The sequence below is a fragment of the Pelmatolapia mariae genome, linkage group LG3_W, assembly GCF_036321145.2.
Source record: "Pelmatolapia mariae isolate MD_Pm_ZW linkage group LG3_W, Pm_UMD_F_2, whole genome shotgun sequence".
Taxonomy (NCBI): domain Eukaryota; kingdom Metazoa; phylum Chordata; class Actinopteri; order Cichliformes; family Cichlidae; genus Pelmatolapia; species Pelmatolapia mariae.
This window is the reverse complement of record NC_086229.1, coordinates 34690064-34715709: the sequence shown is the minus strand read 5'-3', so window position 1 is coordinate 34715709 and position 25646 is coordinate 34690064. Positions and strand designations below refer to the sequence as shown.

General features: G+C 43.0%; 2 protein-coding genes across 2 annotated transcripts in view; one reads left to right on the top strand and one right to left on the bottom strand.

Annotated features, from left to right (window-relative positions):
* LOC134622284 (NACHT, LRR and PYD domains-containing protein 12-like) overlaps window positions 1-25646 on the top strand; it is a 1346881-nt gene that overhangs the window by 882295 nt on the left and 438940 nt on the right. The gene's annotated exons all lie outside the window — the stretch shown is intronic.
* The window catches only part of LOC134624399 (uncharacterized), a 342378-nt gene that overhangs the window by 216757 nt on the left and 99975 nt on the right, over window positions 1-25646 (bottom strand). The gene's annotated exons all lie outside the window — the stretch shown is intronic.

The window sequence follows — 25646 nt, the reverse complement described above, 5'->3', positions numbered from 1 at the left end:
TGGCAATCCTCCTGGCACTTAACAGCGTACACTATGTTACTCTGTTTGTGTCGGGGGACCCGATCCTTGGGGTGGACCAGTTTTTGGCGCAGTGTGTTTTGGGGTTTAAAAGCCACAGAGACGCAGTGTTTAGAAAAAATGCGTCTCAACTGTTCCGATACTCCTGACACATACGGGATCACTACAGGTTTTCGCTTGGGCAGCGGTTGTCCTTCTCTCCTGGATCAGCTGGAGCTTTCTTTAGGTGTCTTTCCAGCTTTGACAAAAGTCCAGCTGGGATAACCACATTTACTCAGGGCCTAATATGGAACAAGTTCCTCTTTTTGTCTGGCTTCCTGTATTTATTAATATGCTTGCACAGCTCTACACTAACTTCCTCTTTTTCAGTCTGGCTGAGCACTTAGTTTGTGAGTCAAAAGTGGCCTTGCTTTATAAGCTTCATTATTAAAGTGCATAAAACAATATAATTGGAAAATAAGCACTAAGAATATATATTTAAATCTCAACAATGTGCTGCGGCATTTTGGACCAACTGCAATCACTGAAGGAGGGAAGATTGGAGGCCCAAGTAAAGAGAGTTACAATAATCTAGTAATAATCTAGGTTTAGCCTTGGAAATTTGGCGTAGTTGATGGAAGCTAGTTTTTACCACAGTAGACACCCGTTTATCCAGTTTGAAGAAACTGTCCATAAAAACTCCAAGATTCCTAACAGCATCAGTGAGGTGAATAGCAACAGACCCAAGTGTACCAGTTAGTTGTCCCAGAGGCATATTTATATCAACAACAATAATTTCCATCTTCTTTTCATTCAGAGTAAGAGACTTACATGATAACCAGTCTTTGAAATCCCTCAAACAATAAAACAGAGGATGTAGTGAGGATGAAACATCCCAGGTCAAGTGGAGGTAGATTTGAATATCATCAGCATCACAATGAAATGAGACATTATGTTTTTCAAAAATGGAGCCCAAGGGCAACATGTACAGGGAGAACAACACAGGACCCAGCACCGAGCCTTCAGGCACACCACAGCCAAAGGGGGCAGAACACAAGGAATATTTTCTCATCGTGACAGAGAACGACCTCTCAGAAAAATATGATTTAATCCATGAAAGAACATTTCCTTTAAGGCCAACTACATGTTCTAACCTTGCCAAAAGAACCTCATGGTCAACCGTATCAAAGGCTGAAGTCAGATCTAAGACCGCAGAGTGCCCAGAGTCAGCGATTAGAAAGAGGTCATTGAAAACTCTTAGTAGGGCGGTTTCAGTACTGTGATGCAGCTTAAATCTGGACTGGAATTTATCACTGATACCGTTTATCGCGAAATGGGTCTGTAGTTGTTGAAGCACTATTTTCTCTAAAATTTTTGACATAAAAGGTAGTTTAGAAATTGGCTTGTAATTTGCGAGAACATTATGATCAAGGCTGCTTTTCTTGATAACAGGTTGCACCACTGCATGTTTAAAGACAGTCAGAACACAGCCAGTTCATTAAAAGTAAGATCCAGGACCCAAGACCCAATTGTATTCAAAGCATCCTTAATGATACGAGAGGTAATAATGTCATGCAAACTGTTGAAAAGCCGTTGAACATTCAGAAACTGGGACTTGATTTACTGCCGGAAAATGAGGGGCCCTTAACACTGAGATGTTATCTGTAAAATGATTTTAAATTTTTCGCAGAGAGCCAGGTAGGCCTCCCTCGAAGCATTAGAGCAAGGATTAATCACTGTGTAGAGCAGGGGTGTTAAACTCTAGGCCTCGAGGGCCGGTGTCTTGCAGGTTTTGGATAACATCCTTGGTCAACACACATGAATCAAATGATTAGTTCATTACCAGACTTCTGGAGAACTGCAAGGCACGTTGAGGAGGGCATTTAGCCATTTAAATCAGCTGTGTTGGATCAAGGACTACGCTTGAAGCCACTGAGGTGTCCATTAACGGGGGTTGACGGGATGTCACTGGTATGCATGCAATTCAAAAAACAGTCCAATAACTCCACAGTCTGCTTATCTTGTCCTTTTAGTCTTTATTCCAACACAACTTTACCATAAAAGTGCAGAGGTCACAAACTGTTTGCCTTCCTACCCTGAACAACACAGCTGATGCTGATTATGCGCATCTACCTTAAAAGGTCCGCCTCACAACATATATGAATGTTAAAATCACCAGAAATAAGAACACGATCATAATTTACTCTGAGGTACCCCTGAACAAGGTACCATCCCTACACACTGCTGCCTGGGCAACTACATGACTGTCATGTCAACCCAGTCAAAGGTTGAGGAAACAATTATATTTGTTCAGCGTGTGAATTACAAGTAAAGAAATAAAAATTAGAGGTTGCTTCTGTTTAGGTGGACAGTGTACAGTCAGCCTGCCCAGTCTAGTAAAGAGTTGCAGTGTGACCACTAATGCTTTGGGAGAGCAGACAGAAAAAAACCAATCTAATTGGAAAAAAGAAAAAAAGTTTCAATTTTATGTGATTTTCTCACTTTTCAATGTTAAACAGTAACATGTTCGAAATGTTTACATGTGTACTGAAGACTTCGGTTTCCAACTTGTACAGAATGCTGCAGCTCGCCTTTTGACTCGTGCGAAGAAATACCAAAATATTACTCCGGTGCTTGCTTCCCTTCATTGGCTTCATGTGCATTTTAGAATTAAATTCAAAATCTTACTTTTAACTTATAAAGTGCTAAATGGCCAGGCACCGGACTATTTGTCTGACCTATTGCGGCTTTATACGCCCTCTAGAGCCCTTCAATCAAGCGATCACCTGCTCCTTACCTTACATAAGTCTAGGATGGTTCATAGAGGAGATCGGGCATTTGCGGTTGTGGCACCGAAAATGTGGAATGATCTTCCTCTCCACATTAGAATGGCCTCAACTGTTATTCTTTTTAAATCGCATCTTAAAACACACTTTTACTCTGGCTTTTGAAACTGTTTGAGAGTTACCAATTCTTTTATCCTAATATTCTTTTAATTTTCTTACCTGTTGTTGTTGTTGTTAATGTCATTGTTTAATTGTTATTTTGTACAGCACTTTGGTCAACTCCCTGTTGTTATTAAATGTGCTTTATAAATAAAGAAATGAAATGTTCTTTACTGTGCAGGATCAGTTTGATCTCATCACCATATGAAGACATCATCTCAAAAAGTTTTCTCATCAGCTCAGGATCTCCTGCTGTGTATCAGCTGAGACCACAGAAACAGAAGTTTGGAACTCTGACAAGAATGACTGTTGGAGAAAAAAATCCAGATGAGACAAACAGAACCATCTTACTGGTGGGAGAAACAGGAGCAGGAAAATCTACACTGATCAACGTCCTGCTCAACTACACTATGGGAGTGAAGTGGGAGGATGAAGTCTGGTTTACCATGGTAGAGGAGAAGAAGAAAAGTCAATCAGAAGGACAGACAGAAAGTCAGACATCAGATGTGATCGTGTACGAGATCTTTGGTTTTGAAGATGAAACTCTGCCCTACTCTCTGACCATCATCGATACTCCTGGTTATGGAGACACCAGAGGGATCGCATGTGATGACATCATCAGTCACAGATTGTTGGACTTGTTTGGATCAGATGATGGAGTCCATGAAGTTCATGCAGTGGGTTTGGTCATGAAGGCAAGTGATAATCGACTGGGTGACCGACTGTTGTATGTCTTTGATTCAGTGATGTCTCTGTTTGGAAAAAACATGGAGAAAAACATTGTAGCTCTGATCACACACTCAAATGGAAGAAGACCTGAAAATGTTTTTAAAGCTCTTGAAGTTGGAAATATTAAATGTGCCAAAAAAGGGAAGAATCAGCCAGTTTACTTCCTGTTTGATAACTGCCAGCATGAAGAGCGAAGAGAGGAAATCACAATTTCAAAAAATACATGGGAAATCACACAGAAAAACATGCATCAGTTCACAGACTTCTTGGAAAAATCTAGTCCTCAAAAACTAATGACAACAGTTGAAGTGTTAAATGAACGGATAAGACTGAAAGCCTCCATCCAAAACCTGAAAGAGAGAATCAAGCTGGCTGAAGTAAAAAAGAGAGAAACCAGAGACATGAAAGAAGCCCTAAAACAGGCAGGAAATAAAATGGACATTAAGAAAATATTGAGTCTTTCAGAAAATCTTGAAAATGAAATAAAACAGGTGACAGCAGAGAAGTCCCAGTTCCTGGATGAGTCCTACCAACATGTTGTCGGCCTGGAGCAGATCGCTCTGAAAGCTGATTCAGCGTCCACTGTTGTCCACTTGGACTTGCTGATTGAGAAGATGAAGCAGAAAGGAGACACAGAGAAGGTCCAGAAACTGGAGGAGATTAGAAGGTGAGTGAACGAAGGAGCCAAAACACATGTTGGTATAAGCTTCAACAAACTCCATCAGCTATCAGAAACTTTGGGAGATCCTTCCCCTGCTGTCAAGTAAGCATCAGGCAGCTGTGTAGATGGCTTTCCCCCGATACTCTCTATACTACATGTTCAGATGTACACCACATATTTGTTTGTTTTTGCTAACAGATGGCACATTACTATTAAAAAACACTGATTACTTATTGATTACTGATCAGCACTGACATCTCTACTCAGAGAGAAGTCAGCTTCACAATGTTTTCATGCTAAGGAGAAGTTCCAGTGCCTCAGTGTTTGTGTCAGGAAGAGCAGTTTTATGCATCTGACATCAAATCTGTACCAAATACAACATGTGGCTCCATCTTTTTGTCACTGTCCTGGGTCATGTGACCCAGCATTTTGACTTTATTGTTGTATTTGTGATTTCTTTGGTATATTTAAAGGATGTTAAGTTTTAGTATTATTAACAGGTTGCCTTTAGTTTTAAGTCTAGTTTAGGTTATTCTATGTATTCTTAGTTATGAGTCTGTTGGTTCTAGTATATTACATGGTCTGTCTTGTCCTCTGTGTTTCAGTATGTCTGTGTCTAAAGCTCCCTTTTCAAGAAACGACTTTCATTAAAATTCTGCCTGGTCTTGTGTCTCTGTGTTTCTGTAACATCATTCAGAACTTAATAACAAGCCGACATTTTCCTCCTGACACCAACGATCAGCTCAACAGACCCTCATTTTACCTGCATACACTCTGCTCACCTGTCAGCCTACAAGAAACACATGATTTCATCCAGGTTCCTTAAACTTGTATCGAATCTGACTCATCTAATGCTGAGTGCTTTATTTATCAGTGTGAGATGTGTACTAGTACGTTTATGTCAGACAATCATTGGACTAAACTGAAGGTAGAGATGATAAGTATATTTATTGTTTGAGGTCTCTGTAGTGAATTGCTAAGTGACTCTCATTCTCAGAATTAAATTCCCAGCACCCTGAACTCATTTATTATTTTAAGGTTTAATAAAACATTACAAATACACATACAAATCAGACTAATTCAAATTCAGTTTTCAAAAGCATTTATTCAAGTTACAATTCAGATTCAATCTGAGCAATTCAAATTTAACTTATTCAAATTCAGTTTCTGATGGCACAGATTTCTGCCCATACACGTGGGTACGCGCACACACCGGCACTCACGTGCTCGTGCATACACACAGGGACAGAGTTTGGAGCACACCATGGGGGTTTTATGATGCGGCCGCTTCTATAAAGCTGGCTGTGACTAACAAAGGGGTGAAGATCTTTGCAGAGGGACACCGGCCTCGTCTTCCCTTCTAGAAGTGCATGCTTAAATGAAGATGAATAAGGATGAATAAAGGTTTTGTGAAAATAACTACTGAGTTCCGGTGCCGTTTCTGGATGCCTCGACGAATAAAAGAACCGGGGTAAAACTGATTTCCCAACAAGACCAAGTACTGTTCCAGCATGCATCGGTGGCTTGTGTGGACTTGGTACAGCTAAATATCCCAGAATGCATTTTGTCCTAAACTCAGACGCGTCAATGGTGAAGGACACGTACAAACTCCAAAACATGTAAAAACTCCAAAACACTTAAAAACTCCATAGCACGTACAAACTCCGAAACACTTATAAAACACAACAGAAGTGCTCCAGAATCCTAGGCGCAGTGTTGAGCTTTTGTTACCTAGTGGCTAAACAAGCCAGGAAGTACCAACGACCGGATTTGGTGTGTGGTAGTAAGAGGTAAATTAACATTTTTTAAAAATTATTTGAATATATATGAGTGCTTGTCTATAAATACACAAACCATACACATATGCTTTCAATTGTGTAATTTAAGTGATCTAGGTAGCTCTGTTTTGGAAGTTCAGTTAACGCTAGAAATGTGTTTTGGAGTTTGTACGTGCTTTGTCTCTAGGGGCCACCACATATATATAAACATATATATGAATAAAACCACTTTTTTACATTAGTAATTCCTTTTGTGCATAATTTTATATTATTGTTAATAATAAATTAATTAAAGCAACAAAACAACCTGAAGAGCCGGTTGGGAGCCGAAAGAGCCGGCTCTCTAAAAAGAGCCAGAAATCCCATCACTAATGACATGGGTAAAGGAGAGAGAGGGAGAGTTAGATATTGTGTGTTGGGGGAGGGGTGACACAGGCAACATCTCTGGGGAAAAAGCTGTTCTTTAGTCTGTTTGTGTGGGTTCTGATTGGCATGTATATCTTCCCTGATGGGAGGGGTACAAAAAGTCTGTGACCTGGATGCGTTGGGTCCTTGATGATGCAGCTAGCTGGCTTCTGTAAACAGCTACCATAGACTGTGTGGAGATTCGGGAGTTTGGTTCCAATGATCCCCTGCGCACTTTGACAGTCTGGGTCAGAGCTCGACGGTTTCCTGCAGTGCAGCTGAAGTACCACACTGTGATGCAGTGACAGAAGATGCTCTCTATTTTGCTCCTGTAAAAGTTTACTAAGAGCTGGGTTGGCACATTTGCTTTTTTTAAGTTTCCTTAGGAAGAAAAGTCTCTGCTTTGCTTTCTTCACTAAGTGGGATGTGTTAATAGTCCATGTGAGATCTTTTGTTATGTGTAGGCCCAGGAATTTAATGTCATTCACCCTCAACTTCCTCACCATTCATGTGGTCGTGTTGTTTTCTTGGCTCTCCTGTATCTACAACCAATCCTTTGTTTGGCAGTGTTCAGAACCAGCTTGTCGTTTCCACACCATCTGATTAGATGTTGGACGTCCTCTCTGTAGTGAGACTCGTCTGATATCCTTCCCACTATTGTAGTGTCATCAGCAAACTTCACTATGGTGTTAGAAGAGGAGTGGATGGGTTTGCAGTCGTGTGTGAATAGAGTGAAAAGAGCTGGACTGAGAACACAGCCCTGCAGTACTCCTGTTTTAATGGTGATAGCAGTTGATGTAAGGTTGCCCACCCTGAGCTTCTGTGGCCTGTTTGTGAGGAAATCCAAGATCCATGAGCAAAGTTTGGTGGTTAGTCCCAGGTCATTCAGCTTTCAGCAAGTTTGTGTGGCACAATGGTGTTAAATGCTGAGCTGAAATCTACAAATAGCATCCTAACATTTGTACTGGGATGCTCCAGATGAGTAAGGCTGGTGTGAAGTGTGATTGAGAGTGCATCCTCTGTTGATCTGTTCCTGCAGTAAGCAAACTGTAGGCTGTCCAGGTCAGCAGGGATGTTGGCCTTGATGTGTGAAAGAACGAGTCTCTCAAACACTTCATGATAATTGGTGTCAGAGCGACCGGGCGACAGTCATTCAGACATTTTACTGACTGTCTTTTGGGCACAGGAATGATGGTAGTTGATGTGAGGCATGTTGGGACTGCAGCCTGCTGCAGAGACAGATTGAAGATGTTGGTGAACACCCCCACCAGCTGGTCGGCACATGACTTCAGCGTGCGTCCTGAACCCTTTCTGGTCTTTTCATGATCTGTTCTATTTTAAACAGCTGACGCTTTTTGAGATGAAATTATTTGAAGAGCCTCAATTCTTTATATGAACTAAAATGCCACATAACCATTTATTGTAGTATTAGGCGGACACGGCCCTGAAAATAAAGGCATTAGACGACATGTCCTTGGGGGTAGAAGGCTGTAGACCAGGGGTCTCAAACTCCATTTGCGGCCCATGTCACCTCTACTTGCGGCCCGCATATTGATGTGAAGAAACTTTTTTTTTTAATTATTATACGAAAAATAATTTAATACAATGGCAGAGTGTTACAGGCATGGCCCTTTAAGACTGTAGCCTCACGGGCGGTGTAGTCCTTGCTGCAGGGAGAACGTGTGGGACCATCTCTCCTGCTGTGTGTGTGTGAGCATGAGTGAGGGAGAAAAAGGAGAGTCAAAAAGTACGAGTTGTCATCGAGCAGAAACGGGAGATGTCAACATGTAAATATAATAATAACCACTGCAGTCAAAAAGAGTGCCTGACGAGCCCAGTTGTAAATAAGCTATTAAGACTCGACTGTACACTGTGTTCGTGTTTTCCTCCGAAACAATAAGTTCTGCTGGAGCAGCCTTTCAACGCCTCTCTCTGTCTCTCACTAGCAAAGTTGACCCAGACAGTAAAGCTCGTTCCGGCTACGAGCCCGACATGGAAACCAAAGTATTAGCCAGAGGTCTCCTTACCACGGTTCGGAGCCGCGGACCTGGCCGAGGTAACAAGAGAGTGCGAACATGTTGAGGGTTGTGTTAGTTCACTGAGAGATTTATTTGGAAAGAAAACAATTTTCATTTGCAGTCAAAAACTAATGTTTACGCTTATGCCTGCATTTTTATTGTGTTAAATACAAACAAAACTGTAGCAAAAGTGCTGCCACGTGTCTGGCCAGAAAGAGCTGTTTATTTGGTAGTTCAATGAAACTACTGTACTATACTGTACTATCCTGCTGAGTGACCGTCTTCTGCTCATCAAATACATTTTATTGCAGTGTTGACCCTGTGCTAACTTGCATATGACAAATGAAACTGAAGCAGAAAGGCTTCAGATAGTTAAGAGTGAGAAAAAAAATTGCGCTCATGTTTGCAATTTTGTCTTGTTACACAATATTTGGAATTAAATAAAACAAACAAAACACTACATTTTAGGAAATATTAGAGGGTGTTTTTGTGTTTGTGTTTTTGTACTACTTGAACACTAAAGTGGCCGTCCAATGAGATGACGGTGCCAGAAGTGGCCCGCGGCTCATTTGAGTTTGAGACCCCTGCTGTAGACTCTCGCTCACGCTTCCTGGGAGAAAGTAGATAACAGGGGACCAACTTCTAGTGTAAAGTTACTGAGACACTGTTGTTTAGACTAGAATGAGAGAGCTGGTAATAAAAACGCATGTCACCATTTTGAGATCGGTGTCATGCAGGGCACATCTCCCTTCTAGTCTCAAGTCATTTTGTGAGAGAATAAAGTGTGAAATGGTCGACTGAGCAGTGTTTTGTCTTCCATCGGATGGAGAATCAAAAAAACTCTGTGAAGTGTTGATATTTAACACTCTAAATTAAATCTAACAATAAAATATTTGCATTTAAGAGGAAACATTTTTAGCGGGAGCAGAAACAATGTGTTAATACGTGGAGATGCTGAATGCTGCTCTAAAAATGATCAGATTATATGTTCAATATTTGTTCAGTTCTCTTCCAAACCCCTGCTGTCTATTGTCAGTGTGATTGTCTACTCTAATAAAAATCAAAGCCTTCTAACATCTCACCTGTTTGTTTTTATTCAGGCATACATGTGTAACAGGGTTTCTATGCTATTATTGCCACAAATGTCAGTGCAATGGGGGAAACAGCGCCCTCTGTTGGTGTGGCCGCTTAGTCGAGGCTGGCTGCGGAAATGACTGTCAGTCTGCTGAAGCTACACCAGAGTGTGCTATGTGGAGTGGTGAAGCCATTTGTACCCCACACTGTTATATTTCCACTCAGGACATAAATCTGCACAGATTCCTTGTGTTCTTTAAAAATACAACAACGCAGAGCTGAGGAGTTTATTTGGGCCTGTTACAGTCGGGTGAAGCACAAACTGCTTACACATGTGACCATTTTTTTGTGTGAACTTATGAAGTAATTGAATATTGAGAAAGAGCCGCGTCAGTAAATCCAGAAGCTTTTTACTATCTAAAGAAGTCTTTGTGCTGCTGCAGACGTCAGTAAATCTGACCCTAAATGTTTCTTTCTAACTCAAAGCTGATGTTTCACAGGCTGCTCTCCTTTGAATGACCTGCAGAAATCAGCAGGGTTACAACATGTGCTGAATGAAGATTCAATGAAGATATGAGGAGAAGGAAACTCCAAACTAGTCCAGTCATTTACAGTGTGCAGGAATATTGATGGTCCTACTGGGAGCAGCACCAGTGTTCCACATGTTTTATAGGATAAAGGAATTCCTCTGGGTCAGTGGAAGAGAAGGCTGCAGATGAAGCTGCTTACAGCTCAGAGACCAAACACATGGACTCAATCATTAGATAGATTTAGATTATATTTGGTGAAACTTTATTTATCCCTCGGGTGGGTTCCTCCTGGAGATTCAGTTTCCACAGCAGCCACAGAAGAATGTGAGCGAGAGACATGTATAAATGCATATAACAGGGATAAATATGTGAATCATGTGGCGTTCACAGAGAGCTCGGACCAGAGTCTAGATTTGCAGGAGCAGTTTGTAACTGGAATCCTTCAAATAAAAGACTTGTGTGACATCAAGCACTTCAGTCTGTTGCTTTATGGGAAATAGAAGACACAGAAATATACACACAGTTTCCAGAACACATTCATTTATGACTCACAGTCCAAGGAGAGACAAACAAACAGAAAGAAATCTGTCTCCCGTCCACACTGTTGGGTAAGTTACTTTAAAAAAAGTAATTAATTACTAATTACTTCATCAATATTATATTTAAAATACTTATCTAATTACTGTGTCAGAAAAGTAACTTAATTACTAAATAAGTAATTTAACTAAATACTTCTTAAAATCCCTATAAACCTTGAGTGGACAAACAATAGAAATTAAACTCTTTAAATTTTATTTTATTATTTTTAAAGACATAGACTCTACAGTACACAGCGTTAGCATTTCTTCCACAATATAGCCTGCAGTCATTTTTTAAGCTCACCTTTTTAAGCTCACCTTTTTAAGCACCTTCTGTGCTGCTGAAGTGAAATCAAGTTTTGCCTGCTTAGCAGGAGTTGCCGCGGTGTTATCCATGGATGATGAACAAGGATCACTCAGAAGTGTTCGTCTATGCTCTCGTGTCAGGCGCTTCACTAGATTAGACACGCTATTAACAGCAGCCGATAGTTTTTACACATTGCTGTAATGTTCTTGTCTGCTTGTTTCAGAAAAGTGAAGAGGCGGGAATATGTCCATTTCATAAAAAAGCCACTTGCTTCAGCCGTGTCCGACATCTTCTGAGCTACAGGGGACTGGAGAACAGGAGCAGACTGAGCTACAGGGGACTGGAGAACAGGAGGAGACTGAGCTACAGGTGACTGGATATCAGGAGCAGACTGAGCTACAGGGGACTGGATAACAGGAGGAGACTGAGCTACAGGGGACTGGAGAACAGGAGGAGACTGAGCTACAGGGGACTGGAGAACAGGATGAGACTGAGCTACAGGGGACTGGAGAAGAAGAGGAGACTGAGCTACAGGGGACTGGAGAACAGGAGGAGACTGAGCTACAGGGGACTGGAGAACAGGATGAGACTGAGCTACAGGTGACTGGAGAACAGGAGCAGACTGAGCTACAGGGGACTGGAGAACAGGAGGAGACTGAGCTACAGGGGACTGGAGAAGAGGATGAGACTGAGCTACAGGGGACTGGAGAAGAAGAGGAGACTGAGCTACAGGTGACTGGAGAACAGGAGCAGACTGAGCTACAGGTGACTGGAGAACAGGAGGAGACTGAGCTACAGGGGACTGGAGAACAGGATGAGACTGAGCTACAGGGGACTGGAGAACAGGATGAGACTGAGCTACAGGTGACTGGAGAACAGGAGGAGACTGAGCTACAGGGGACTGGAGAACAGGATGAGACTGAGCTACAGGGGACTGGAGAACAGGAGGAGACTGAGCTACAGGGGACTGGAGAACAGGATGAGACTGAGCTACAGGTGACTGGAGAACAGGAGCAGACTGAGCTACAGGGGACTGGAGAACAGGATGAGACTGAGCTACAGGGGACTGGAGAACAGGAGGAGACTGAGCTACAGGGGACTGGAGAAGAAGAGGAGACTGAGCTACAGGTGACTGGAGAACAGGAGCAGACTGAGCTACAGGGGACTGGAGAACAGGAGGAGACTGAGCTACAGGGGACTGGAGAACAGGATGAGACTGAGCTACAGGTGACTGGAGAACAGGAGGAGACTGAGCTACAGGGGACTGGAGAACAGGATGAGACTGAGCTACAGGGGACTGGAGAACAGGAGCAGACTGAGCTACAGGGGACTGGAGAACAGGAGGAGACTGAGCTACAGGGGACTGGAGAACAGGATGAGACTGAGCTACAGGTGACTGGAGAACAGGAGGAGACTGAGCTACAGGGGACTGGAGAACAGGATGAGACTGAGCTACAGGGGACTGGAGAACAGGATGAGACTGAGCTACAGGTGACTGGAGAACAGGAGGAGACTGAGCTACAGGGGACTGGAGAACAGGATGAGACTGAGCTACAGGGGACTGGAGAACAGGAGGAGACTGAGCTACAGGGGACTGGAGAACAGGATGAGACTGAGCTACAGGTGACTGGAGAACAGGAGGAGACTGAGCTACAGGGGACTGGAGAACAGGATGAGACTGAGCTACAGGGGACTGGAGAAGAAGAGGAGACTGAGCTACAGGGGACTGGAGAACAGGATGAGACTGAGCTACAGGGGACTGGAGAACAGGAGCAGACTGAGCTACAGGGGACTGGAGAACAAGAGGAGACTGAGCTACAGGGGACTGGAGAAGAAGAGGAGACTCAGCTACAGGGGACTGGAGAAGAAGAGGAGACTGAGCTACAGGGGACTGGAGAACAGGAGCAGACTGAGCTACAGGGGACTGGAGAACAGGAGGAGACTGAGCTACAGGGGACTGGAGAACAGGATGAGACTGAGCTACAGGTGACTGGAGAACAGGAGCAGACTGAGCTACAGGGGACTGGAGAAGAAGAGGAGACTGAGCTACAGGGGACTGGAGAACAGGAGCAGACTGAGCTACAGGGGACTGGAGAACAGGAGGAGACTGAGCTACAGGGGACTGGAGAACAGGAGGAGACTGAGCTACAGGGGACTGGAGAACAGGAGCAGGCTGAGCTACAGGGGACTGGAGAACAGGAGGAGACTGAGCTACAGGGGACTGGAGAACAGGAGGAGACTGAGCTACAGGGGACTGGAGAACAGGAGCAGACTGAGCTACAGGGGACTGGAGAACAGGATGAGACTGAGCTACAGGGGACTGGAGAACAGGATGAGACTGAGCTACAGGGGACTGGAGAAAAGGAGGAGACTGAGCTACAGGGGACTGGAGAACAGGAGCAGACTGAGCTACAGGGGACTGGAGAAAAGGAGGAGACTGAGCTACAGGGGACTGGAGAACAGGATGAGACTGAGCTACAGGGGACTGGAGAACAGGAGGAGACTGAGCTGGAAGCTGAACAGCAGGTGAGTGAACTGACTGGACTGGGGAGGCTAATGGTCGAACAGAGGTGCTAGTGGAGCTACTGGCAGAGCTAAAGATGGTGACAGTGCTGCAGCCTGGGCTAGTAAAGCTGGTGCCTGAGCAGGGGACCGGTCAGATAGCCTAACCAGGGATAGTGCTAGGGCGTAAATCTGGATCAGGGGGTGGGTGAGGTGGTAGACTGATGGGTGAACAAGCTAGCTCTTCCAAGCCTCCAGAGCATTGACTGTAGAAAACATGGACGATGCCACAGCTCCCCAAAAATGAAGCCAAAACGTCTCTATCGCCCCCTGGTGTCTGGCTGCAGTATAGGTCATAAACCCCGCCTCCTCCATGTTAGCGGATGGGACTGGGGTCAGACTAAAATAAATTTATTCTCCTCAGATAAGTTTTTTCCAAAGATTCTTTCTTTTGTTATCAATAGTTCTCATCATGCTGATTGATGTCCAAGGGGTCTCCTTTCCCATAAGTTTCAATGTAATTCCTACCGCGGTGATGTTAAATTGGGGTGAAACATCATCATAACAGCTTTGACTGACAGATGCAGTCACGGAGAAACTTGCGTATCTCTATTCGGGAATATAAGATAGAGCGTAGGCTCTGAGAGGAGGGCCAGCGTTTACGCTTCGAAAACACGACCGAGTGTTTTAACCTGACAGCCTGAGGTGTTCTTCAGTAAACTGGACTACCCGACAGAAGGACCCGAGGCCCCGCTGCACTTTTTCGGTAAGTTAATCGTTTTTGTAAGCTAATCAGTAACTACTGTCCTTAGCTAGCTCCTGAGACCTAGCTAGCTAAGATGAGCACTCGGCTATCGGGGTTCGTTCAGCTAATCTGTGCAGGTGAATGATGATAGGTTTGTAGCTTAACCCTATTCGCTGGAACGTTGAAGGCAATGTAATTACACAGCAAGCAAGACACGAGTAGGCAAGTTCTTCATGTTTCACGTGCACGGGAGAGAACTGGAAAGGCGCCGTTCCTTCGCTTGACCCCAGTTGCTCTCGTCCGCTCCCCTGTAACACTGCTCTTTTATTGTGGTTCCATGAATATGCATAGGGTCATTAACATATAACAGCGTACATAGTTATACATGTGAACAAAGAATACCCTGCACGTGTGTGTGTGTGTGTGTGTGTGTGTGTGTGTGTGTGTGTGTGCGTGTCCATAAAATGACTTCCTAACCCTGCTGGCCTGGAAGTCCAGCAGTTCATCTAAACAAAATGCACTTAGAGTAAAACAGACATAGATACGTTTATCCTACCATAAAACAATAAGACAAGGTACGACCTCTCCCATGCTCCCAGGATGTGGGTTTGAATACCAGGACACCCTGGAATGCACACAACGTGTGTCTGCAGACTACTAAGGATCAAACTTCTATTAATCTACAACTAATTATAAAACTCTAAGCATATATGAGTAGATATTTCTAAGCATAAATGACAATCAACAATACAAAACCTAACATTCCCCCCTTTTTGGCAGTTATGCTAGAAAAGTACCCAGTTATGAATACCTCATGTCTGACAGTGTCGATGCAACCATTTTTATACTCAGCATATGTCAATCACTCTAAATTACTGTAACGCACACAGTTTGACAAATGTATTAGCAGTTATCCAATTTCTCATTGATCTCATTCAATGGTAAACTGCATCCTACAAGCAAACAAATGAATTGTTAATGGTCAAAAGAGAAATTAACATTTTCAAAAACACTCCAGCTTGGTGGTGCTCCTCCGCAAGACATGTAAATCACACAGTTCTCTCTGCAGAGTGGTTTAAGTTCTGCAGGGCGTCATAAATGTCTCTTCCAGTTGTTTCTATCATTATCCATAGGACCAGAGTCCAAATGTTTGTAGAATAGACATTCAGACATACCAGTTGAGTTTGTTGTTTGTCAACATGGGTCTCAGCTATCTTGAAAGCTGCAGACCTTGTCAGCACTCGAGTTTTATGGCCTCTGCCAACCCCCATCACCTCACTTCAGGCCTCTGTCCTGTGGGGGATATTTATGACTCCTCCATTGTCCATTCTTTCTTTGCTGGTAGTGGAAAATATCATCGCATTTTCATTTCCACCCACAGCAAAATGACGTCATTTTAAAAAAGAAAAAGAACTTTAGATGGATTATCTCGGTGAATCCTTTTTGACAGGGACTTTCATTTTAATTATCCCAGATAAGTGACTTTCTCCCGAGCCCATTGTAATGGAGAAGCCCACTTGCAACAATTTTCTTGACAACGTGTCGTATAGCGCTTTTGTTCTAATCGTGCAGATCTGCTCAAACACAGATCATCAAACAAAACTTTCAGTGCACTGTGAAAGTATCAAAATAAAAAGGCCTCGTTAAATCATGACACACGCTCCTCATCTCAGGAGGGTAAATCATACCATTAGCATGATTTATCATACCATCATACTAATTGGCAGGCTCAACTTCACAACAAAAGAAAAATCATCAGCTAGATTAATTCAAAACCAACCATCAGTCGCACAACACACAACATAAGCCTCATGTCTCATTAGCTATGAATTTAATCTTTACTTTTTACTCATTTAGGCCACAGATTTTATGAAGTTTTCCTTTTTCCCCTTCATCATAAAACATGTGACGTGTCATCAGGTATTTCACAAAAGAAGTTTGTTCTTATGTATTCAGAGTTGTGTATCTGGGTGCAGGATTCACTCGCACATCACACCAGGAAACTCAGTGTTTTATAGTCTCCACTCTAACAAACTCAAACACATCCCATTCACTCGTGCTAGAATTCAATCACCTTTCATTAATCTAAGAACGACCAACTAATTTTCATATCAGCTATTAACCCACTAAGATGACAGGACAACAGAAATGCATGTTCAAAATATTATCACCAAAATAGAATTTCCCTCATACAGTAAAATATTTTGTGCTGCATCAATCAGGCAGAAAGCATCTCCCAATTTACTATATTAACTACTAAATTTATTGTCTGATCACTGGTTGGTCAAACCAGAACTTTATTTATTTTATTTATTTTTTTTAGTCAGTATTATTTTCCCCAGGTTTGCTAACCCAAATTTTGATTTCCCAGATTAAACAACAGCATTCCTCTGTGTCCTTACTTACTCTCACTCTGTTGTCCTCTCCCACTTCAACAGTCCAACAGCCGGCAGTTCTTCTTCAGCTTCGTCCTGTGTTCCACTGTCTCTTCTTGCCATTTTCTCCAAAGGTGGCATATGTCAACCTCCAACAGTCTCCTCAAACGTTCTTTTCACAAGCACAGTGAAGTTGCAGCTTGTTGGAAACACAGTGCCATTCATCAATCAGTCAGGATGATGGGTTTGCTCTTCTTCTCCACTGCTGTTTGTCCACACTGCTGCTGCTTGCTGGGACTCTTTGCTCAGGACTTTGCTGCTGTCTCTTTATCTGCCATGTTATTGCTCTTGGAGCTGCATTCCTTGTCTTCAGGGAGGAGTGAGAGCTCGCTTGTGAGGTTGAGGGACACATGGAGCTGTAAATAAGTTAGCCAGAAACCTGGCCTGAAGGTTTCCAATGATCTTAAACTATAACTTTATTCCGACTGCTGCATGTGGAAAATCGATCCAGGTCTGCTTTAATCTGAAAGTGACAAACTAAGACATTTTCATTATTATCATCACTGCTTAACCGACACACAGAACTCTCTCTCTGTCTTTTGTGAACTCTCCTTTCTTAAAAGCAGAAATTTGATTGTAGTTGTTTCTTGGCTGATAGACACAAAACCCTTTTCCTATAATCATTTTTCATCTACAATGTAAATTTCGTCTCTTTTTTACTATTTTTTCTTTACACTAGCCGGTGACCTGCAGAATCACCGCTCTCACAATTGGAGACAATTACTTTTACACAACGCACACACACACTGCGACGTCAGGCACATTCACACTCATTTTTTCATCTGCATAAATAATCATATGGCTGATGATATGTGCCATGGTGATCCATAAGTATGATCACAAGTTTATTTAATTATTTTTCAGCCCAACAAAACAAATAAACAAGAACATGATGCTGATGCTATGAACACTCTACACACGAGTCAAGATGCAGGAAAACTGCTGCGCATCTGAAAGAAGAAGCTGAACTCACGGATACGCTACATACTCGAGTTATCATAGTTCTCTTCCCCTCTCTTTGATGAGTTCTCAGCCAGCTCCCGATCTGATAATGTGTAGCTTGCTCATCAGCTCAGAAGAGACAGCAACGCAACCTCACACAGTGGTTGCGTGCTTTGCCCACAGTGGCAAAGACTTGCACATATTAATTTCAGCTTCTCATTCATGTAGTTTTAGCCGTTTTATACAGGGTTCAGCATATTAATTGTTTTCATAGGGGTGCTCTATATCTCAACAATGGCTCATATTAGAATGACAGTCTTTCACACCGGTCAAGTGCTTCTATGCACGTCATTAGTTTAAATATTTACCTATTTTACTTCATCTCATATGTCATTGTACAGAATTCGAGCAACCCTAAGCTTAATGCAGATTACTTTTAACCAAGGGCGTAGATTTGGCATGGATGGAAGGGACATGTCCCCACCAATATCCAGTGATTATTGAATCGCTGGATATTGAATTGTAATTTTAAATGGTTTAAAAGCATGTAGAATAGCATATGTAGGCAAATATATTTGTCCCCTTTTATCAAGAAGCAAAGAAAAGAAACAGGGCAGGGTTCGGTGGTTGAATCATCCGTCCCCACCAATGCCAAAACCAAATCTACGCCATTGCTTTTAACACTCATCCACCTCAATTAAAGCTGTGGTCTGGAGCATGGCTGTTGTTGATCAGGGCAAGCTAAAAAAAAGATAAAAAAAAATAAAAATCTAAACATGTGTGTATTGGCAGTTTTGACGGGTATGAAATCAGCAATGGGTGGGTGAAAGCCATTCACAAGAGCTTAACTGCTGCTGATGTGGGCTGGCCTTCTCTGCACGCTCTTCAAGGCTGCTGTGTTTTCTGAAAACTTCCAACATTCGAGATTCTCCCGCAACCAATTCACACTCATGACAGTCATGAGAATATAAATACCTCGCACTGTTGGGAGTAAATTCTTGCAAAAATGTGTTGTCTCCCTGTGAGGCAGTCTTACTTGCTCGGGAACCCATGATAACAACAACCGTGTCACAGACCATGCCTGCTCCGCAGCATTCACACAACATCAACACAAAATAGGCCTACTCCGGACTCACACCGGACCGCTCGGGACACCAACCCAGTTCTGGGACCCTAAACCAATTCTGGGGACCCTAACCCACGTCTGGGACACTCACCCAGTCGCGCAATAAAGCCCAATGAAGGGACGCTCGGGACACAAACCCAGGGCGATTTCAAAACCGGACACTCACTGGACGCTTGGGCCCTTGGGCGATTTTACCAAAACCTCTCTTTCGGGACCCTAACGCAGTTGTGGGACACTAACCCAACCTTTCGGGACACTAACCCAATCTTTCACAATTATAGAGTCACTCTTTCAACTTACTCGGCGTTGCTTAGCGTGTAATATCAGCCTCGGATCCCGCCGATCGTCATTCGTCAAGGAGAGAAAACAAACAGCTAATCCACCGGCCCGATGACAAATCACGTCTTGCTGACGTCAGGGTTCTCTCCTCGGTGAATGGGAGCTCCGGCGTCGAAGGACCAATTAATGATAGGTTTGTAGCTTAACCCTATTCGCTGGAACGTTGAAGGCAATGTAATTACACAGCAAGCAAGACACGAGTAGGCAAGTTCTTCATGTTTCACGTGCACGGGAGAGAACTGGAAAGGCGCCGTTCCTTCGCTTGACCCCAGTTGCTCTCGTCCGCTCCCCCGTAACACTGCTCTTTTATTGTGATTCCATGAATATGCATAGGGTCATTAACATATAACAGCTTACATAGTTATACATGTGAACAAAGAATACCCTGCACGTGTGTGTGTGTGTGTGTGTGTGTGTGTCCATAAAATGACTTCCTAACCCTGCTGGCCTGGAAGTCCAGCAGTTCATCTAAACAAAATGCACTTAGAGTAAAACAGACATAGATACGTTTATCCTACCATAAAACAATAAGACAAGGTACGACCTCTCCCATGCTCCCAGGATGTGGGTTTGAATACCAGGACACCCTGGAATGCACACAACGTGTGTCTGCAGACTACTAAGGATCAAACTTCTATTAATCTACAACTAATTATAAAACTCTAAGCATATATGAGTAGATATTTCTAAGCATAAATGACAATCAACAATACAAAACCTAACAAATGAACTTACTAAAGAAATCAAGAGAAACGCCCCGGGCTAATCAGTCACTAATTACTGTTACTGTACTTTTATTACAAGTATTATACTGTAAAAGCAACAGGCTGCACGCTGCTTCAGCTCCTGTGCAGAACTGAATATCAAATATATGCAAACAACAGCATGTTTTCAGTCTCTTGCCACATCTGTAAAGACAGTGTTAGAAAATCCCAAATGGCAAACTGCAAATATAAACAGAACACAATGAGACAGCGTAATAAATCACATGTACATGGGTGAACATCTCGAGAGAGAGTCACACTGTGTACCTTTTTATTCGTGCATTTATAGTCACTGGTGCCCACACAACAGGGCGGCGTATTTTCGCTCTTCTCAGAAAAATGACTATACAACAGTATGTGGCTATCTTACTGGAACATTCCGTTCCTCTTTTTATCAAGACATGTTACACAGGCGTGCTCTCCCGCCCAGCAGGCCGTCCAAGGACGAGCTTCCAGCAAGCAATATGAATCACAAACAGCAATGCATTTAATAAAAATCTTTTTACAGACAGTAAAAGCTTGTACTTCAGTAACTCCTCATTAATCGGGAACTATGGATTAAAGTACTGTAGTGTAATACTGAAAAAATGTAAGAGAAGAACTTCAGATCCTGAGTGTGTGAGGACAGAAGAATCAGCTTTATTTCAGTTTTGAGGGATACAATTTAAATTTGAGTTTGATGGTTCTGTTCTCTTTGTGATTACAGGAGCTGCCCTCAGATTCAGACCTCAGCACCACCCAGTGACAGCAGACAGATCATCCAACATGTTCACATGTTAACTGCAAAATGAACTGATGAAAACAGTGCAAAGGTTAAAGTACCACATGTGCTGTAGTGAAAGCTGCAGCTTTATTGATAAAGTTAAAGACAAAAAAACAAAAGGATTAATCACTCATGTAACTGTGTCACTACATATCAGCATTAACAGGACCTCAGTTTGGTGTTTCACAAAGCTGCTGATCTCAGACCAGCACAGCTTCCGTTTTAAATACTTGATGTACTCAGCTGCATGAAGAGCATATGAGATTTTCTCTAACACAATTAAATAAAACCTGATGAAGGTCAAAGGTCGTCACTTGTATGTTGAACTACAAACTTTTCATCTGGAATTCTTTCCCAGTTTTTTGCAGATTGTGTGTTATTTACCATAAAGTGATTCAAAGTTATTCATACCAGAGTAACCAGAGAGGATCATATATTTTTAAATATATAACTTTCTACAGAATATCTTTACATAAAAGTCTGGAGCCTCTGGGGAGTATCCGAGTATTTATAACATTACACAAACCAAAGGTCTCCATCACAGTGTTCATGAAATGCTGGGCGTATCCATCTCCTGGATCAGGCCTACGGAAGAGTGCTGAAGATTTCCCTGTGAGGGAGCTGCTGGTGAAGATCAGGAGTCCTGCTTGATCAATGCGATGAGCTTCAGTCTTCCTGGTGTTTCTTAAATGATGCCTCTCTCAGTCGGTCAACAGAACATCTGGCACAGGACAGCTGTGATGAAAGAAAAGGAAGAAGTTTCTCCAAACCTCTGGACCCAGGAAACCCAGCTTGGTCCTGATAGTCTCCCTCACTAGTTTCTCTCCAGGGTGAATGTAGCTGTGGATATAATATGGACTCTATTATTAAATGAAAAGGACAAATTAGACAACACTACTGAAACGTTCTGCTGCTGTTTTTAAAGTCTCCATGTTACCAGGCTGTAGAGGGCTCTGAAGATTTGAACAGTTTTAGATCCATTACATTTACAGTCTTATGTTAAAATCTCAAAGGACAGCATGATATTTTTGATATTAACAGTAACTCTGGGCTTCTGTAGAGTGTGCAGATGATCTCATCGCTGTCTAAAAATGGATAAAAACAAACAGAAGTGCTGAATCCTTCAATAACACAGACTATTAGAGTAGCAGGTGTGTAGCATCGCTAACTAGGTAGCAACAGGCCTCCAACACAGCGCGTATGCTAGTGGCTAATCTAGCTAACGAATTAACAACAAAGTGATTTTAGAACTATAAGATGATAAGCTGTGTCTTTTTTTTTATAACAGTGACATGGTTGTATTTACCTTAATTAAAGGAGTCGTCAGTCGCGGTAAACCAGCAAAAAAACTCGAGCAGCCGGGCTACGTAAAAAGTGTAGGGGGGCGTGTTTGCGGTCATGTCCAGCGGGTGTGTGGGTGGGAGCGTTACACAGTCGCTCCACCTCAAGTCACTACTGCGCAGACTCTGGCTCCAAATTTGCAAGATGGCAGCCTCCACAAGCGGGATATTTTGGCTTCATTTTTGCACAATGGTAGGACGCAGGGTCGCGTCGTCCATGTTTTCTACAGTCAATGCTCCATACCTGAGAGTGCTCAGTAGCTCAGTCCCCTGTCGAGTTGCCGCTAGCTCAGTCCCCTATGCAGTGTCCGCTAGCTTAGTCTACACCTCCACCACAATCAGCCCCGCTACCTGTAGCTCAGTCTTTAGCCCGTCAGCCACTATCACAACCAGAATCACTACAACCTTTGTTACAGTTCATAGCACAGTCATTAGCTTTGTCATCAGTCCAGGCTCCAGTGCGTTCACCCATCCAGTCAGCCACTCATCTACACCCTCAGCCAGGGGCCTCAATACCTTCTGGTCCTGCATCAGCCCCTGCTGGAAGCTCAAGTGAGCCAATCCAGCACTTCGCAGTTCCCACGCCGCCGTAAGTCTCCGCTGGCAGTTCAGGAGAACTGTTTCAACCGTCTGCCTCTGCTGGAGGATCTGAGGGGCCCGTTCAGCCTCCTGTCTCCGCTGGAGGGTCCGGGGGGCCCGTCCAGTCATCTTCTGTTTTAGCTGGGGGTTCAGGAGAGCCTGGACAGCATTGTGTCAAGTTAGCTGGGGGTTCTGGAGAGCCTGGCCAGCATCAAGCTACGTTAGCTTGGGGTTCTGGAGAGCCCAGCCTGCATTGTGTAAGGTTAGCAGGTCCGGCGTCCGGAGATAAAGGGCTCAGCCTTTATCTCCAAGAAACAAAGCTGATCATGGAAACCCAGCAGGTAAGGTGATCTGTGGACAGCACCAGCATCTTTAAGTAAGTCTGAGAGGTGAGCAGTCTTTGGAAGCCTTTACTGTCTGATAGTGATTTTAAACGGTAGCTCAGAGCACGATTTGGATCATTATTTTGCTTTTCTTCTAATATTATGTTTAGCTTCTGTTAGATTTGTATTGTTGATTGTCATTTATGCTTAGAAATTTTTAACCATATATGCTTAGAGGTGTATAATCGATTGTGTAGTGACAGAAAAAACAAAAAACAGAGAGAGAGATGTGTGTTGGTTAAGCAGTGATGATAATAATGAAAATGTCTTAGTTTGTCACTTTCAGGTGTGTTAGGTCTAATTGTTGAATGTTGCCATTGTGTTTCTTAAATTTGTACAGTCTTATTTCAAGCAGTAGGATCAAAGCCATTCCTTTGATCCTGACCACCTCTCCAACCACTGTGTTGGGGGAGGTTTTATTGTAGATACATCCTATCTGAAAGATCTGTTTCTTGTGTTGTAAGTTTCCTGCTTTTATGACCCTTTTGGTCAGCAGGAGGTCACACAAACGCACCCCCAAAAACACACACACACATACACAACGCACAGGCAAGGTACTCTTTGTGTGTATGTAGACGTCATATGTTGATGAACCTATGCATATTCATGTAGCCACAATAAAAGGAGTGCTATGGGGAACCTGGCTGAGAGTCCAATGGAGGTCAAGTGGGCGGAATGATATCTGGCTCCGGTCCGGTCTCCCTCACAGTCATCCTCAATTATGCGCTGCTGAATTTCACGTAGCCTTATGAAATTATTTGCAATCGCATTATTGACTATATGGGTTTCTTGGTCTGAACATTTTTCCTCTGCCCCCAGCATCTGGTCGTCTAGCAATTCTGTAAAGTAACTATTTCAGTATTTTTACATTTATGGTATTATTGTGTTTCTCATTAGCATACAGCAGTACTACAAATCTTAGTGCAAAGTGACTGTATTAGCTGATTCTCATTTTGAAATGTCCTTATGATACTTGTTACAGTGTAGCAGCTCAAGTTAGGCTGAACCCGTTGGCCAGCTTCCGTCAGGGTCATTCCATGGTTGATTACATGGTCCACTATTGTAGCTCTGATGTCATCAGTTATTCTATTTCTTACTCTTCTTACCCTTCCTCTTCCCCCTCCTTGTCCTCCTCTTGCTCCTCCTTGTCCTCTTCCTCTAACTTCACCTCTTTGTCCTTGTCATCCTCTTCGTCCTACTCCTTCACCTCCACGTCCTCTTCCTCGGCCTCCTCTGATTCTCACTCTTCTCACTCTTGCTGCTCCTTCCATTGTACTCCACATAGACAGCTTACCTCTGGCCTGTTTATAGTGCTTAGGCTGATTGCAAAGTGAACTGATTATCTAAAACAGTTTTCACATGTGAAAGTGTGCCAGACAGTTGGCAAAATAGTGTTAATGATAGCCATACATGTGTATAATTTTGCTAGGAGTGTGTTGGAAATTTGGTAATTGAGTGTAAGCAGTGAGTTGTGTTTAAAGTTTTGCAAAAAGAGTGCTGTGCAGTGAATTGTGCCTACAGTTTTGCAAAGTGTGTGTTACAAAATGGCAAACTGAGTGCAAAGCAGTGTTTGTGCTTTTAGTTTTGCAAACTCAGTGAGTGGTTTTGCTATAAGTATTAATAGTTTTAGAAATTGTGCTACAAGAATCACAGTTAGGGTTTAAGCATTCAGAAAAAACTGTAATAAGCACACAATGCACCAACTACACACTGATGGTATGAATGAAAAACACATCTGGCTTTTGCTTTCTCTGTGCACAAGGTAGGCCATGTCAGTTTGAGCTCATACTTTTGTCATAGATCCATAAGCATGGAGGGATCCAAACTTCAAGTACTGGTGTTTATTCACACACATCAAAACAAACACAAGTGTTTATTTCCAAGTCAAAACGAAATAGTAATTTCACTGAGGAAAAAAAGAAATCAGTCTACATTTTGTCATCTCTGTGGATCTGGCCACAAAATTTCGTCTACATCACATGAAATGTCCTCTAGTGCAGCGGTCCCCAACCTTTTTTGTGCCACGGACCGGTTTATGCCAGACAATATTTTCACGGACCGGCCTTTAAGGTGTCGTGGATAAACACAACAAAATAAAACTAGTACCGGTCCCAAAAAAAGAAGAAGATTTATTCATAACACACGTGAAAAGACCCAGGAAAAGCGAGTTAACGATAAAAACGATAACAAAATAACGCTGAAAACCGATAAAAACCCTGAAAACCATACATTTCACACCTGAGCCTCAACTCTCGCGGCCTGGTACCAAACGACTTACGGGCCGGTACCGGTCTGAGGCCCGGGAGTTGGGGAGCGCTGCTCTAGTCCAAGGCACAGGGGAAAATATCTTCTGGAATTTTACATCTACGGTATTGTTGTGTTTCTCATTAGCATGGCAGTGCTACAAATCTTAGTGCAAAGTGACTGTACTAACCGACTCTCATTTCAAAATGTCCTTATGATGCTTGCTACAGTGTAGTGGCTCAAGTTAGGCTGAACCCGTTGGCCAGCTTCCCTCATCATTCCATGGTTGATTACATGGTCCACTATTGTAGCTCTGATGTCACCAGCAATTCTATTTCTTACTCTTCTTACCCTTCCTCTTCCCCCTCCTCGTCCTCCTCTTGCTCCTCCTTGTCCTTGTTGTCCTCTTCGTCCTACTTCTTCACCTCCACGTCCTCTTCCTCGGCCTCCTCTACTTCTCAC